Source organism: Oncorhynchus gorbuscha, linkage group LG12 (assembly GCF_021184085.1).
Source record: "Oncorhynchus gorbuscha isolate QuinsamMale2020 ecotype Even-year linkage group LG12, OgorEven_v1.0, whole genome shotgun sequence".
NCBI lineage: Eukaryota > Metazoa > Chordata > Actinopteri > Salmoniformes > Salmonidae > Oncorhynchus > Oncorhynchus gorbuscha.
Genome location: NC_060184.1, coordinates 45,466,690 through 45,479,903, shown reverse-complemented (window position 1 = coordinate 45,479,903; position 13,214 = coordinate 45,466,690). Strand labels below are relative to the sequence as shown.

Below are 13,214 nucleotides of genomic sequence, written 5' to 3'. Positions count from 1 at the left end.
GAGATGTATTAATAAAAGGAGATGTATCTTCTGCTTGGATAGATCCATCTGTGCCACTGTCAGGCTTTAATTCCAGTTTGTCTACAAATTAGTAATTGAGATGTTGGATTCACGTCTCCATCTCAACCAAACATCTAAGTTAAAAGAATAGCACTTACATCAAATCTAATTGTAAGGACCGACGCCGGAGATGAGAAGCAGGTACGTAGAGTCAACATTTAGTCAGGAACATACAGGTAACATGGGTCAACAAGGACATATGACAATCAATGCTGAAGCAGAGAACAGAGCGGGGAACCAGACATATAGGTGAGGTCATGACAGAGGTGATAGAGTCCAGGTGAGTGCATAATGATGGAGGCAGGAGGGCGCAATGCTGGGGAGCTTAGTGCCCTCGAGCGCCAAGGGGGAAGAGCGGGAGCAGGCGTGACACTAATCGAATTTTAATTAAAGTTTGATTTAGTCCTATTTAACTTTGCTTTTTTGTTGAGATTGAGACGAATTCAACATATTAATGATTAACTTGAATCCCAGCGGAGAGAGAGGAGCCGGCCAGGCAAAGACAGCAAGGGTGCCGGTTCACCTTCACACCCCTGAGCCAATCATAGGACCTACTGAAGAGATGAGTCTTCAGTAAAGACTTAAAAGGTCGAGTCTGCGTCTGTCACATGGATAGGCAGACCATTCCATAAAAATTGAGCTCTATAGGAGAAAGCCCTGCCTCCAGCTGGGACAATAAGGAGCCCTGAGTCTTGTGACCGTAGAGTACGAGTAGGTATGTACGGCAGGACCAAATGGGAGAGATAGGTAGGAGCAAGCCCATGTAAAAAAATGTTTAGGTTAGCTGTAAAACCTTGAAATCAGCCCTAGCCTTATTAACAGGAAGCCAGCGTATAGGCTAGCACCGGAGTGATATTATCACATTTTGGGATTCTAATCAAGATTCTAACAGTTATAGATTTTTCATTCTCACTGAAAGAAAGTCTAAGAAGCGCTAGATATGTTCTATGTGCGCTATTTCTATGCTTCCTGGTTTTAAGTTTGTTTGTGGATCTTTTCATTTCGGTTCTGTACACGAACCTCAAACAGCTGAAAATACAATGTTTTTGGTTATGGAAAAGATATTTCCCAGCAGTTTAGATGGTACAATAATTCTCAACACAATGACTACTTGTTTTGTTACATAAACTGAAATTAGGCTAACTATTATGATTAGAGCAACCAGGAATTGGCAGAGCGATTTTGACATAGTGCATCTTTAATACACTGAACAAAAATATAAACGCAACATGTAAAGTGTTGGTCCCATGTTTCATGAGCTGAAATAAAAGACCTCAGAAGTTTAATAATCCATCCACCTGACAGGTGTGGCATATCAAGAAGCTGATTAAACAGCATGAATATTTGGGGCCTCCCGAGTTGCACAGCGGTCTTAGGCACTGCATCACTACAGATCCGGGTTCGATCCCGTGACTGGGAGACCCATGAGGCGGCACACAATTGGCCCAGAGTCGTCCAGGTTAGGGGAGGGCTTGGCCAGTAGGGATGTCCTTGTCCCATCGCGCTCTAGCGACTCCTGTAGAGTTCCAGGCGCAGTGCACACTGACACGGTCGCTAGTTGTACAGTGTTTACTCCGACACATTGGTGCGGCTGGCTTCCGGGTTAAGCAAGCAGTGTGTCAAGAAGCAGTCCGGCTTGGCAGGGTCGTGTTTTGAAGGATTCATTGCTCTGGACCTTCGCCTGTCCCGAGTCCGTACGGGAGTTGCAGTGATGGAACAAGAATGTAACTACCAATTGGATATCACGACATTGGGGGTAAAAAGTACCAACAATTAAAAATACAGCATGATCATTACACAGGTGCACCTTGTGCAGGGGACAATAAAAGGCCACTCAAAAAAATTGCAATTTTGTCACACAACACAATACCACCGATGTCTCATGTTTTGAGGGAGCATGTAATTAGCATGCTGACTGCCGGAATGTCCACCAGAACTATTGCCAGAGAATATTATGTTAATTTCTCTACCATAAACCGCCTTTGTTGTTTTAGAGAATTTGTCAGCACGTCCAACCGGCCTCACAACCACAGACTACGTGTGTGGACGAATACCCAATGGTGGCAGTGGGGTTATGGTATGGGCAGGCATAAACTACGGACAACGAACACAATTGCGTTGTATTGATGGCAATTTGAATGCATACCGTGACGAGATCCTGAAGCCCACTTTACATGTTGCGTTTTATATTTTTGTTCAGTGTAATTTTTCCTCTGTGCAGAATAAAGTCATCATCTGCACTGTCATTTGTGATAAATTATCAAATAAATGTCATTTTTGGGGGGACATTACAAACTCAGAACTATTCCATGGGGCAGTGATTCAATTAACTGAGATTAAGTTGTGATGGCTACTTAAATGTAAGGACAAAGCCAAAATATAGAAAGATGGCAGTGTATGCCAATGCGCTTATGCTATGTCCAATGGAACTATTGGACGTGGAAGTCACTTTCACCATCATTGATGTAAAGGGTCAAAATTGACTGCCCATTTTGAACACTCCCTCTATGGGGCATGTGACATCCCCATTGCTATAAAACCATTGCTATACAACTGAAAAGTGCTGTGGTCTCTCTGAATAAAGCACAAAGTGAAGATGAGAGGAATAATACTACTCAGTCTCCTGGCTGTTGTCCTGGCTCTGCCTAAACCTCAACAAACTAAACAGCTGGTAAGAAATCATTTTCTTTGAGTGAATACTGATAGACTGGCTGATAGGCTGATAGAACTCCTATAGGAACTCCTTATAGAACTTAGATTTTTTGACTGTTTTGAATAAATTCTCATACAATAATCCTCTTAGATCATTTTGATCAAACAAACTCGGGAGTGAATGGAATGCAATGGAATGTTTAGTTGCTTCATTCATCAAGCTACTTCAGTAAAGATCATAATGGACACTGCAAAAATGGAAACGTCATAAATTATATAATTTGGAATTGGGATTATGGAGAGGATAAAGGCATAATTTCATCTCATAGAATGTTCAATGGGTTTCGTTAGAGAACACAGCAAAGTGTATTTGGAGTCATTTAATATTTGCTTTGTCTGGTGTCAATGGCCTTCCTGAAACAGGGTAAACACACAGTTACGGGAATTCATACTCTTATACAAATAAAAATCTGTGGTTTACGTGTGTTGATTAACCCTACTCAAAGGAGCTCTGTTTACCTAACGTTGTGTTATTTAAAATACAACGACACTGATAAGTGATGAATGGGCTAATATTAATATTTATAATACATTATTTCAGTGGCCAAAAGGTTCCAGGTTTCCCCTTGAAAATGTAGATGGGTTTGGGGAAGAGGAACAAGTGAGTAACTTTTTGGTGTGTGTGAGTGTAACTATGCATTGTAGATTTGTGTTTTTATATTTACGACTGTCACATATTTTACTCCAGGAGACGTCCCAGGGTTTGGTATACACAGGTACTCAGCCCATTATGGAGCCCACTCCTAGACCCTTTGCAAACACGGAGAAGACAACCCTATCAGCAGCTGTAAATGCTTTAATATCAGCAGTTGTAAACGCTATTCAGAGTTTGGGAGATTATTAAAGGACTGTGTTGCTGGTTTGAATATTTACATTTACATTTAAGTCATTTTAGCAGACGCTCTTATGAATAAATTCTCATACAATAATCCTCTTAGATCATTTTGATCAAACAAACTCGGGAGTGAATGGAATGGAATGGAATGTTTAGTTGCTTCATTCATCAAGCTACTTCAGTAAAGATCATAATGGACACTGCAAAAATGGAAACGTCATAAATTATATAATTTGGAATTGGGATTATGGAGAGGATAAAGGCATAATTTCATCTCATAGAATGTTCAATGGGTTTCGTTAGAGAACACAGCAAAGTGTATTTGGAGTCATTTAATATTTGCTTTGTCTGGTGTCAATGGCCTTCCTGAAACAGGGTAAACACACAGTTACGGGAATTCATACTCTTATACAAATAAAAATCTGTGGTTTACGTGTGTTGATTAACCCTACTCAAAGGAGCTCTGTTTACCTAACGTTGTGTTATTTAAAATACAACGACACTGATAAGTGATGAATGGGCTAATATTAATATTTATAATACATTATTTCAGTGGCCAAAAGGTTCCAGGATTCCCCTTGAAAATGTAGATGGGTTTGGAGAAGAGGAACAAGTGAGTAACTTTTTGGTGTGTGTGAGTGTAACTATGCATTGTAGATTTGTGTTTTTATATTTACGACTGTCACATATTTTACTCCAGGAGACGTCCCAGGGTTTGGTATACACAGGTACTCAGCCCATTATGGAGCCCACTCCTAGACCCTTTGCAAACACGGAGAAGACAACCCTATCAGCAGCTGTAAATGCTTTAATATCAGCAGTTGTAAACGCTATTCAGAGTTTGGGAGATTATTAAAGGACTGTGTTGCTGGTTTGAGTTGGGGCTATCATGGTGGTGTGTCCAATAAACCAGTGGTGTTCAACTTGTGGTCTGCAAATTATTACTTTTATTGTTTCTCTATTGTTTATCTTCAAGAAATAGTATATTATAATTATTGGTCCCAGTGTCCTTTATCAGTTTATTTTACTTTATTTAACCAGGCAAGTCAGTTAAGAACAAATTCTTATTTTCAATGACAGCCTAGGAACAGTGGGTTAACTGCCTGTTCAGGGGCAGAACGACAGATTTGTACCTTGTCAGCTCAGTGGTTTGAACTTGTAACCTTCCAGTTACTAGTGCACCAGCTCTAACCACTTGGCTACCCTGCCGCAGGAATTTATACTTGCATGTGAATCCTTTATCTAATTACTTTTTTACAACAAAGATGACCTTTTTAGTAAAGCAATGACCCGTTGGAACCGAAACTTGGGATCGACATTCAGCCTACAAAAGGTTTAAACTTTCGGTCCAGTGGAAGATTCGATCAGTGCAATTAGTGATAATATAATACAGTGCACTGGCTGGCTGGCTCATGTGTGGCTCAGGTGTGTGTTAGGTGTGTGTGTGGGTCTGGGAGGAGAAGGGTGTGTGTGTGGCAATGCACTGCCATTTGGGACGCAGATTGTTGGCAGTGCTTGCGAGGACCTGTAGTGCAGCGCGTCACAGGCATTATGGAAGCGGGTCAAAATGAATTGATAACCCAAATCACTGCGCAAGGACGATATAAATGTGTCACTTGACGGATTGTGTTTGACACGTGAACTACATCCTCTGTCAATTCATGATAAGGGGACAATGGCTTCTGATAGACAGGATTGTCCCATTCGTTCTCTTATTATATACTGCTTACACAGCCAAGTTATATTTGCATGATTCAGCTTATTATTCATAATGAATTCATCATTAACTTTTGGTTCATGAATGTGAGATTTTGTTCACATTCCCTTCCAGTTGTACATAAGGTAACAATGGAAGGTATCCTTGAAATGCAGTGCATATTACATTCAGGCATTACCCCAGTTGGTGATATGGGCTTACAAACAAATTGATCCACCTCAGCTCAGTTTGCAAAGTACTTTTCCCCATGTTTTGGTGGCTCATAACTTGATCCAGACTACTGGATCCAGACTACTTCTTGGCAATCCAAAAATGCCATCCACTGTTACATTGTCCTGTAAAGAGATGTCAATTATAATTGGATACAATGTTATAGTTGTTGGACCCTAGGAAGAGTCGCTGCTGCTTTGCAACAGATCATGGGGATCCCAATACACATATACAATTAAAGACTAGAAGTCTATTACTTTTCATTTAACCAGGTAAGTTGACTGAGAACATATTCTCATTTACAGCAACAACCTGGGGAATAGTTACAGGGGAGATGAATGAGCCAATTGTAAGTTGGGGATGATTAGGTGATCATGATGGTATGAGGGCCAGATTGGGAATTTTGCCAGGACATCAGGGTTAACACCCCTAATCTTACAATAAGTTCCATGGAATCTTTAGTGACCACAGAGAGTCAGGACACCCATTTAACATCCCAGCTGAAAGACAGCACCCTACACAGGGCAATGTCCCCAATCACTACCCTGCGGCATTGGGAAATGTTTTTAAACCAGAGGAAAGAGTGCCTCCAACTGGCCCTCCAACACCATCTCCAGCAGCATCTGGTCTCCAATCTAGAGACCGACCAGGACAAACCCGAATTAGCTTCAGAAGCAAGCCAGCAGTGGGATGCAGGGTGGTATGCTGCTGTCTGTACAATTTTTTGACAAAAATGGAACAGATGTTTCTAATAGATAATTTGTGTTTATAAAAGAGGGAAACATTACAATTGATATCTTATGCTTTGATGTTTTGTTTGGGGGTGATAAAACATTTAATAGGCCCAAAAAAAGCTACAAATCTTGGGACAGAGTGGGCACTTGGTTCCATTGGCAGTTTCTGGGGCCAGACGGCGCAACATATCAAGTTTCGACACAACGTGTCAGAACTCCTCATTGGCCTCATTTGTCAGGGAAGTATACAAGTCTCTTCCCTGAAATGAATTAACGTAATTCTTAGGGCTAGGCTTCCCGTCAGCGGGACACCTGTCGACAACTTCTGGTGAAATTGGAGGGCAGGGCGCGCAATTCAAATAATCATAAAACTGATGGATATTAAACATACAAGTGTATACATACAGGTACATACAAGTGTCTTATATTTGTTAAAAGCTTACATTCTTGTTAATCTAACTACATTGTCTGATTTTAAAATAGGCTTTACAGCGAAAGCATGCCATGTGATTGCTTGAGGATGGCGCTCCACATCAAAATATTTTTCAACCAGCACAGGCTTCATAAAATCACAAATAGCAATTAAATATTCACTTACTTTTTGAAAATCTTCCTCTGATTTGCAATTCCTAGGGTCCCAGCTACAACATGCATGGACGTTTTGTAAGATAAAATCCGTCTTTATATCCAAAAAAGTCAGTTTAGCTGGCTCCATCGATTTGAATAATCCACTCGTTCAACACGCAGAGAAAGGAATCCAAAAAGCTACCACTAAACTTTGTTAAAACAAGTCCAAATAGGTATCTATTTAATCCTCAGGTAAACTAAAATATAATTAAACTATAATATTTCATATGAAAAGTAGTATGTTCAATATAGAAGTAATGACAACAGACTGATTTCTGACTCCCTGTACCAAAACTCAAAATTATTCCTCATTTGGGAAGAAACAAGCCAAAGACTGTTGACATCTAGTGGAAGCCATAGAAATTGCTATCTGGGAACTGGAATTGCATAGGACCCATAGCTTTCCATTGAAAGAGCATCAAGAAAAAATGTTCCGGTTGGTTTTCCTTTGTATTTTCTCCTACCATATAAATTGTGTTATAGTCTCATACATTATTTTAACATTTCTACAAACTTCAAAGTGTTTTCTATCCAATGGTACCAATTACCAATCTGTGCCTGAGTAACAGGCAGTTTACTTCGGGCACATCAGTCAGACAGGAAGTGGAGAAAAATAGACCCTAACCGAGGCACTGATTCATTACTACATCAGAGTAGGACATCAGCACATTCAGCAAATGCATCTTCACATACAAGTAGCACATTGTTTCTAAGACAGATCTGTTAATCAAAACAGTAATTTGGTTATGAACTTTTGCAGACAAAGTAGACATACATTTACATTTACATTTAGTATTGAATCAGATTATATAATTGATTACTTACTGTCCTATGAGGAACATTTAATGACAGGCATATGGCCCTCAGTGAAACACCACTCTCAAGCTGCAGGCTGGTTATCTGCTTGAGTAGTGAGTGAGCAGACTGCAGTCTGAGGATGGCGGGTGTGCAAGGCCAGAGCATGTACCTGACCAATGAGACTGCTTCCGGCTCATACTGGCAGAGCTCTACTCGCACATCATGCACTCGACCTGAAGAAAAATAGTAATGAAAAGCTCCATTAAAAAGAATGGAGCAAAAACAACACATTTTGCAATGCTAATATAAATATTTAAAAAAAGATTATAAACACATCCCAACACCTTACCCAATCTCACCAATACAGCAAATGGAAGCCTAGTAATGCCAATTGTTGGGGTAGCTAACACGCTTGTTCTATGCTGCTACTGGTGAGAAAGGACAATTTACCGAAAAATGAACATGCGGACTCCGTTTTAGTTGAAAATGTCCAAAATCACTATTCAAAGGTAACCCGTACCACACGTGAGATACCACATTCACCATATGAATGGTGAGATTGGTAAGATTTTTCCACCTTTTAAATTGGGTGGATATGTACAATGTGCCATGAATACTAGGCTAATTAAATTTTTTGTGGCAAAGAAACTAGCTATCTACCTAGATGATATTAGGAACATACCCTTCCTTATTTTACCAGATCCTCTTCTCCTTCAGCCGGTGGACTTCTACAGTATATTTAATGACTTATAATTTCTCCCAACTACATGAACACGCTGAAATCAATTTCAATTCATTGCACTGCAATTCATAATTTAACTTGTTGACATACAAATTCAAATCCAGATTTACTCATTGCAGAATGTATCCATAATCATGAATGAATAAGCATATTTGACAAGAATGCACCTAGTCACCAATCAAACACCTGATCTCCAACAATTACATTGCTTTAATAAAGAAATCACATTAGCAAACAATGCATACACATGGATTTTATACATAACATATCTATTTACACATCTTTTATTTCACCTTTATTTAACTAGGCGAATCAGTTAAGAACAAATTCTTATTTACAGTGACGGCCTACACCGGCCAAACCCGGACAACGCTGGGTCAATTGTGCACCGCCCTATGGGACTCCCGGTTGTGATACAACCTGGATCTCGTGAGGAGCACCATATGAACTATTATTACTATCCGAGAGCGCAAGGATTCTTCTGCCTTTCCTTTTTAGGAATTAGACCAGCACAAATAACACAAAATGTAAAAACATCATACTGTGATCTTTGGTGGGTGAGTTACAATTGGAAAAACTGGATGTGTGAGGTAGGTTTAATATAAAAAATACTAGGCCATTTACCACTGCATTCAGTCTGAACCCAATCATAAGCAGGAGAGCGGTAGGGTAGCAACAACAGTAGCCTAGATGTTGTTAAATCAGGAGAAGAACAAGTGAAGGAAGAAACATGGGGAAAATGAGTGACGGGGGGGGCATAGTGTGGAATAAGGGGTAGCTAGAGGGTTGGCCCTAGAATAAACATAACATTGGGTGCTGGTGTGCTTCTGCATCCCTTTTAAGTCGTCACAAATATCCTTTCCATGTCCAGCACAGGAGGTTGGTGGCACCTTAATTGGGGAGGAGTTGAGTTAATGGCTGGAGCTGCATCTGTGGAATGGTGTCAAATACAGACACACATTTTCCATGTTTTTGATGCCATTCCATTTGCCCCGTACCAGCCATTATTATGAACCGTCCTCCCTTCAGCAGCCTCCACTGATGTCCAGTCATACTCGGAGTCCCATGCTGAGTTCAAAACAACTTGGAGCTCGGAAATCTCAAGACTTCTGTGCATTCAAGACAACTGGGAGCAAAACCCCCCCAGCTCAGACAGGGAAAAATCATCTTTGTAGAGTTTTGACTTTGTAACCTGAAGATCACTGATGTCATGATTTGACCTGCCTTGACATCATTCCGCCTCAGTTGCAGCATTCAAATCATGGTCATCATGTGTCTGTGAATCACAACATTAAAGACGATGGGTGATCACTGCATTTCCACAAATTGGGTCAGCCACAATACAACATAAGCATTGAGGATAGCATTTTGTTGACAACATGGTGGTTTACACCATGCCTATCTACTGTGTGTGAATGATGGAATCTTACACAAGCTGTAGGTCCATTTGAGTGTGTGGCCACTTAGGCCTGCACATCAACAGATTTCAGCACCCAAAGAAAATCTTGCTTTCACAAGACAAACATACAGTGCCATCGGAAAGTATTCAGACACCTTGCCTTTTTTCACATTTTGTAATGTTACAGCCTTATTCTAAAATGTATTCAATTGTTTTACCACCCCCACCTAATACCCCATAATGACAAAGCAAAAACAGGTTGTTAGAATGTTTTGCTAATTTATCAAATAAAAAATACATTTTAAAAAGTAATATCACATTTACATAACTATTCAGACCAGATCAGACTCAGTACTTTGTTGAAGCACCTTTGGCAGCGATTACGGCCTCGAGTCTTCTTTAGTATGATGCTACAAGCTTGGCACAGCTGTATTTGGAGAGTTTCTCCCATTCTTCTCTGCAGATCTTCTCAAGCGCCGTCAGGTTGGATGGCAAGCGTTGCTGCACAGTTATTTTCAGGTCTCTCCAGAGATGTTCGATCGATCGGTTTCAAGTCTGGGCTCTGGCTGGGACTCAAGGACATTCAGAGACTTGTCCCGAAAACACACCTGCATTGTCTTGGCTGTGTGCTTATGGTCGTTGTCCTGTTGGAAGGTGAACCTTGTCCCAGTCTGAGGTCCTGAGCGCTCTGGAGCAGGTTTTCACCAAGGATCTCTCTATTCTTTGCTCAGTTCATCTTTCCCTCGATCCTGACTAGTCTCCCAGTCCCTGCCACTGAAAAACAACTGCTGCCACCACAATGCTTCACCGTAGGGATGGTGCCAGATTTCCTCCAGAACTGTCGCTTGGCATTCAAGCCAAACTGTTCTATCTTGGTTTCATCAGACCAGAGAATCTTGTTTATCATGGTCTGAGAATCTTTCAGTGGCTTTTGGCAAACTCCAAGTGGACTGTCATGTACCTTTTACTGAGGAGTGGCTTCTGTCTAGCCACTCAACCATAAATGCTTGATTGGTGGAGTTCTGCAGAGATGGTTGTCCTTCTGGAAGGTTCTCCCATCTCCACAGAGGAACTCTGGAGCTCTGTCAGAGTGACCATCGGGTTCTTGGTCACCTCTCTGACCAAGGCCCTTCTCCCCCGATTGCTCAGTTTGCCCGGGCAGCCAGCTCTAGGAAGAGTCTTGGTGGTTCCAAACGTCTTCCATTTAAGAATGATGGCCACTGTGTTCTTGGGGACCTTCAAGGCTGCAGACCATTTTTGGTACCCTTCCCCCAGATCTGTGCCTCAACACAATACTGTCTCAGAGCTCTACGGACAATTCCTTCGACCTCACGGCTTGGTTTTTGCTCTGACATGCACTATACAGGTGTGTGCCTTTCCAAATCATGTCCAATCAATTGAATTTACCACAGGTGGACTCCAAACAAGTTGTAGAAAGTTGTAGATCAATGGAAACAGGATGCACCGGAGCTCAATTTCAAGTCTCATAGCAAAAGGTCTGAATACTTAAGTAAATAAGATATTTTTGTTTTCAACATATTTGCAAAAATGTCCCTAAAAACTATGTTAGCTTTTGCAATTATGTGGTTGTGTGTAGATTGCTGAGGATTGATTTATTTAATCCATTTTAGAATAAGGTAGTAAAGTAACAAGAGGTCTGAATACTTTCAGAAGGCACTGTACATGGTCCATTAATGAAATTGACATTTTTCCAAATATTTACTGACAGTGATTCGATGTAGTCAGAAGTAGTCTGCCCACATAACTCCATTGTATATTTAAGCAGTAAGGCCAAAGGGGGGGTGTGGTAAATTGGCCATATACCACAACCCCCCAAGGTGCCTTATCACTATCACTATTGGTTAGTAAAAATAAGCGTTTTGTCATACCCGTGGCATATCACAGCTTTGATATATGTAAGTCTCTGGCCCAAACCACCCAGTTGATAATGTGGAGTTGAGTAATGTCAGCTAATATTTAATAATCGTTTGCACCTGATGAAAGCCAGAGACTTGCATATCGTTTGCACCTGTAGCAGTCTTTGGCTAGGTCCTGGTACTCCTAATTCCAATTGGCTTCTTCTCGTTGCCTCTTCTTCTTTATAACTAGTTATTTGTGGTCAGTAGTCATGAAGTTGTGGCGACAGAGACAACGAAAGGAAGCCAATGAAGTGCTGGGACAAAATAAAATCTGTGGTCTCTGGACAGATGTCATAAATGTGCCCAGTCCACTACCTATTTCACCAAATATTTGTCCCAAAAAATAACTCCTGAGCATAAAGTGTTGCTTGAACTTCATCCGATTTTAAATTGTAATAACATTTAAGGCTCAACCCAAAATGGTGATCTAAAATATAATTTATTAGACCATGTGCATTATTGTGCTTACTGAAACACAGTACTTACCAGTTGCCAATACTTATGCAGACTGGTTTCTCAGTGTGTCCTTTTATTTGAACATCTAGCTTACCTGTAAAACAGCTACTTTCAGGTTAAGAACTCGCAGGACACCCTTCACAAGGATCACTGTTTATTTTTTGTTAAACTGTTCTTTGATTAAGTCCTCAGACATTTTCACTACTTCCACCCACAATGTTTTGGCAGAGGACCACAGGCTGCATAATGTGTTACATTGCCCTCCACATCTCCTTTCGATTGGCTTTGACAGAAATGAACTCCAGCTCTTTTTTAGTTCTAACCCTCTGTTCAACCTAAGAAAATGCAAACATTCTTATTCTCATCTAAACCACCTGACCTTTGAGATAACCTCATTGTTTCTTTAGAGGAAACAGATCAGGTAGTTTGGAGCCCAAAAATAAAAAGTCAGACCGCAGCCACTGACTGAAGCTCTCCAGGACCACGATTACATGTCATAGACCTGCTCTACAAACATTTCAATAAGTGCTGAAATAATATTCTTCATATCTTTGGAACAACCTTTGAGGGCATCTATCTCTATGGGGAGGAGGGAGGAAAATGGGTGAGTTCCATGCTGCAGAACAAGGCAAACTTCAATGCCTTGGACTGAAGCAATGCAATGAGCACAAGAGAAAGCAAACAGATGCAGTGCATTCAGTAGATATTCAGACTCCTTAACTTTTCCAACATTTTGTTACATTACAGCCTTATTCTACAATGGATTAAATTGTTTATCCCCCATAAATTTACATATAACAAAGCAAAAACAGATGATTTTTTGGGAAAAAATAAACTCACATTTACATAAGTATTCAGACCCTTTACTCAGTACTTTGTTGAAGCACCTTTGGCAGAGATTACAGCCGTGAGTCTTCTTGGGTATGACGCTACAATCTTGGAACTGTGAAGCTCTATCAGTGACCATTGGGTATCTTGGTCACCACCCTGACCTTCTCCCCCGAT

The 13,214-nt window shown here is 40.7% G+C and overlaps 1 long non-coding RNA gene across 1 annotated transcript; it reads left to right on the top strand.

The window, feature by feature from the left end:
- The first annotated feature begins 2,584 nt into the window (after positions 1–2,584).
- LOC123991709 lies at positions 2,585–4,530 on the top strand. Its single transcript, XR_006830846.1, has 4 exons — positions 2,585–2,731; positions 3,314–3,373; positions 4,161–4,220; positions 4,308–4,530. It is a non-coding gene; the product is annotated as an uncharacterized LOC123991709 (long non-coding RNA).
- Positions 4,531–13,214: the final 8,684 nt, after the last annotated feature.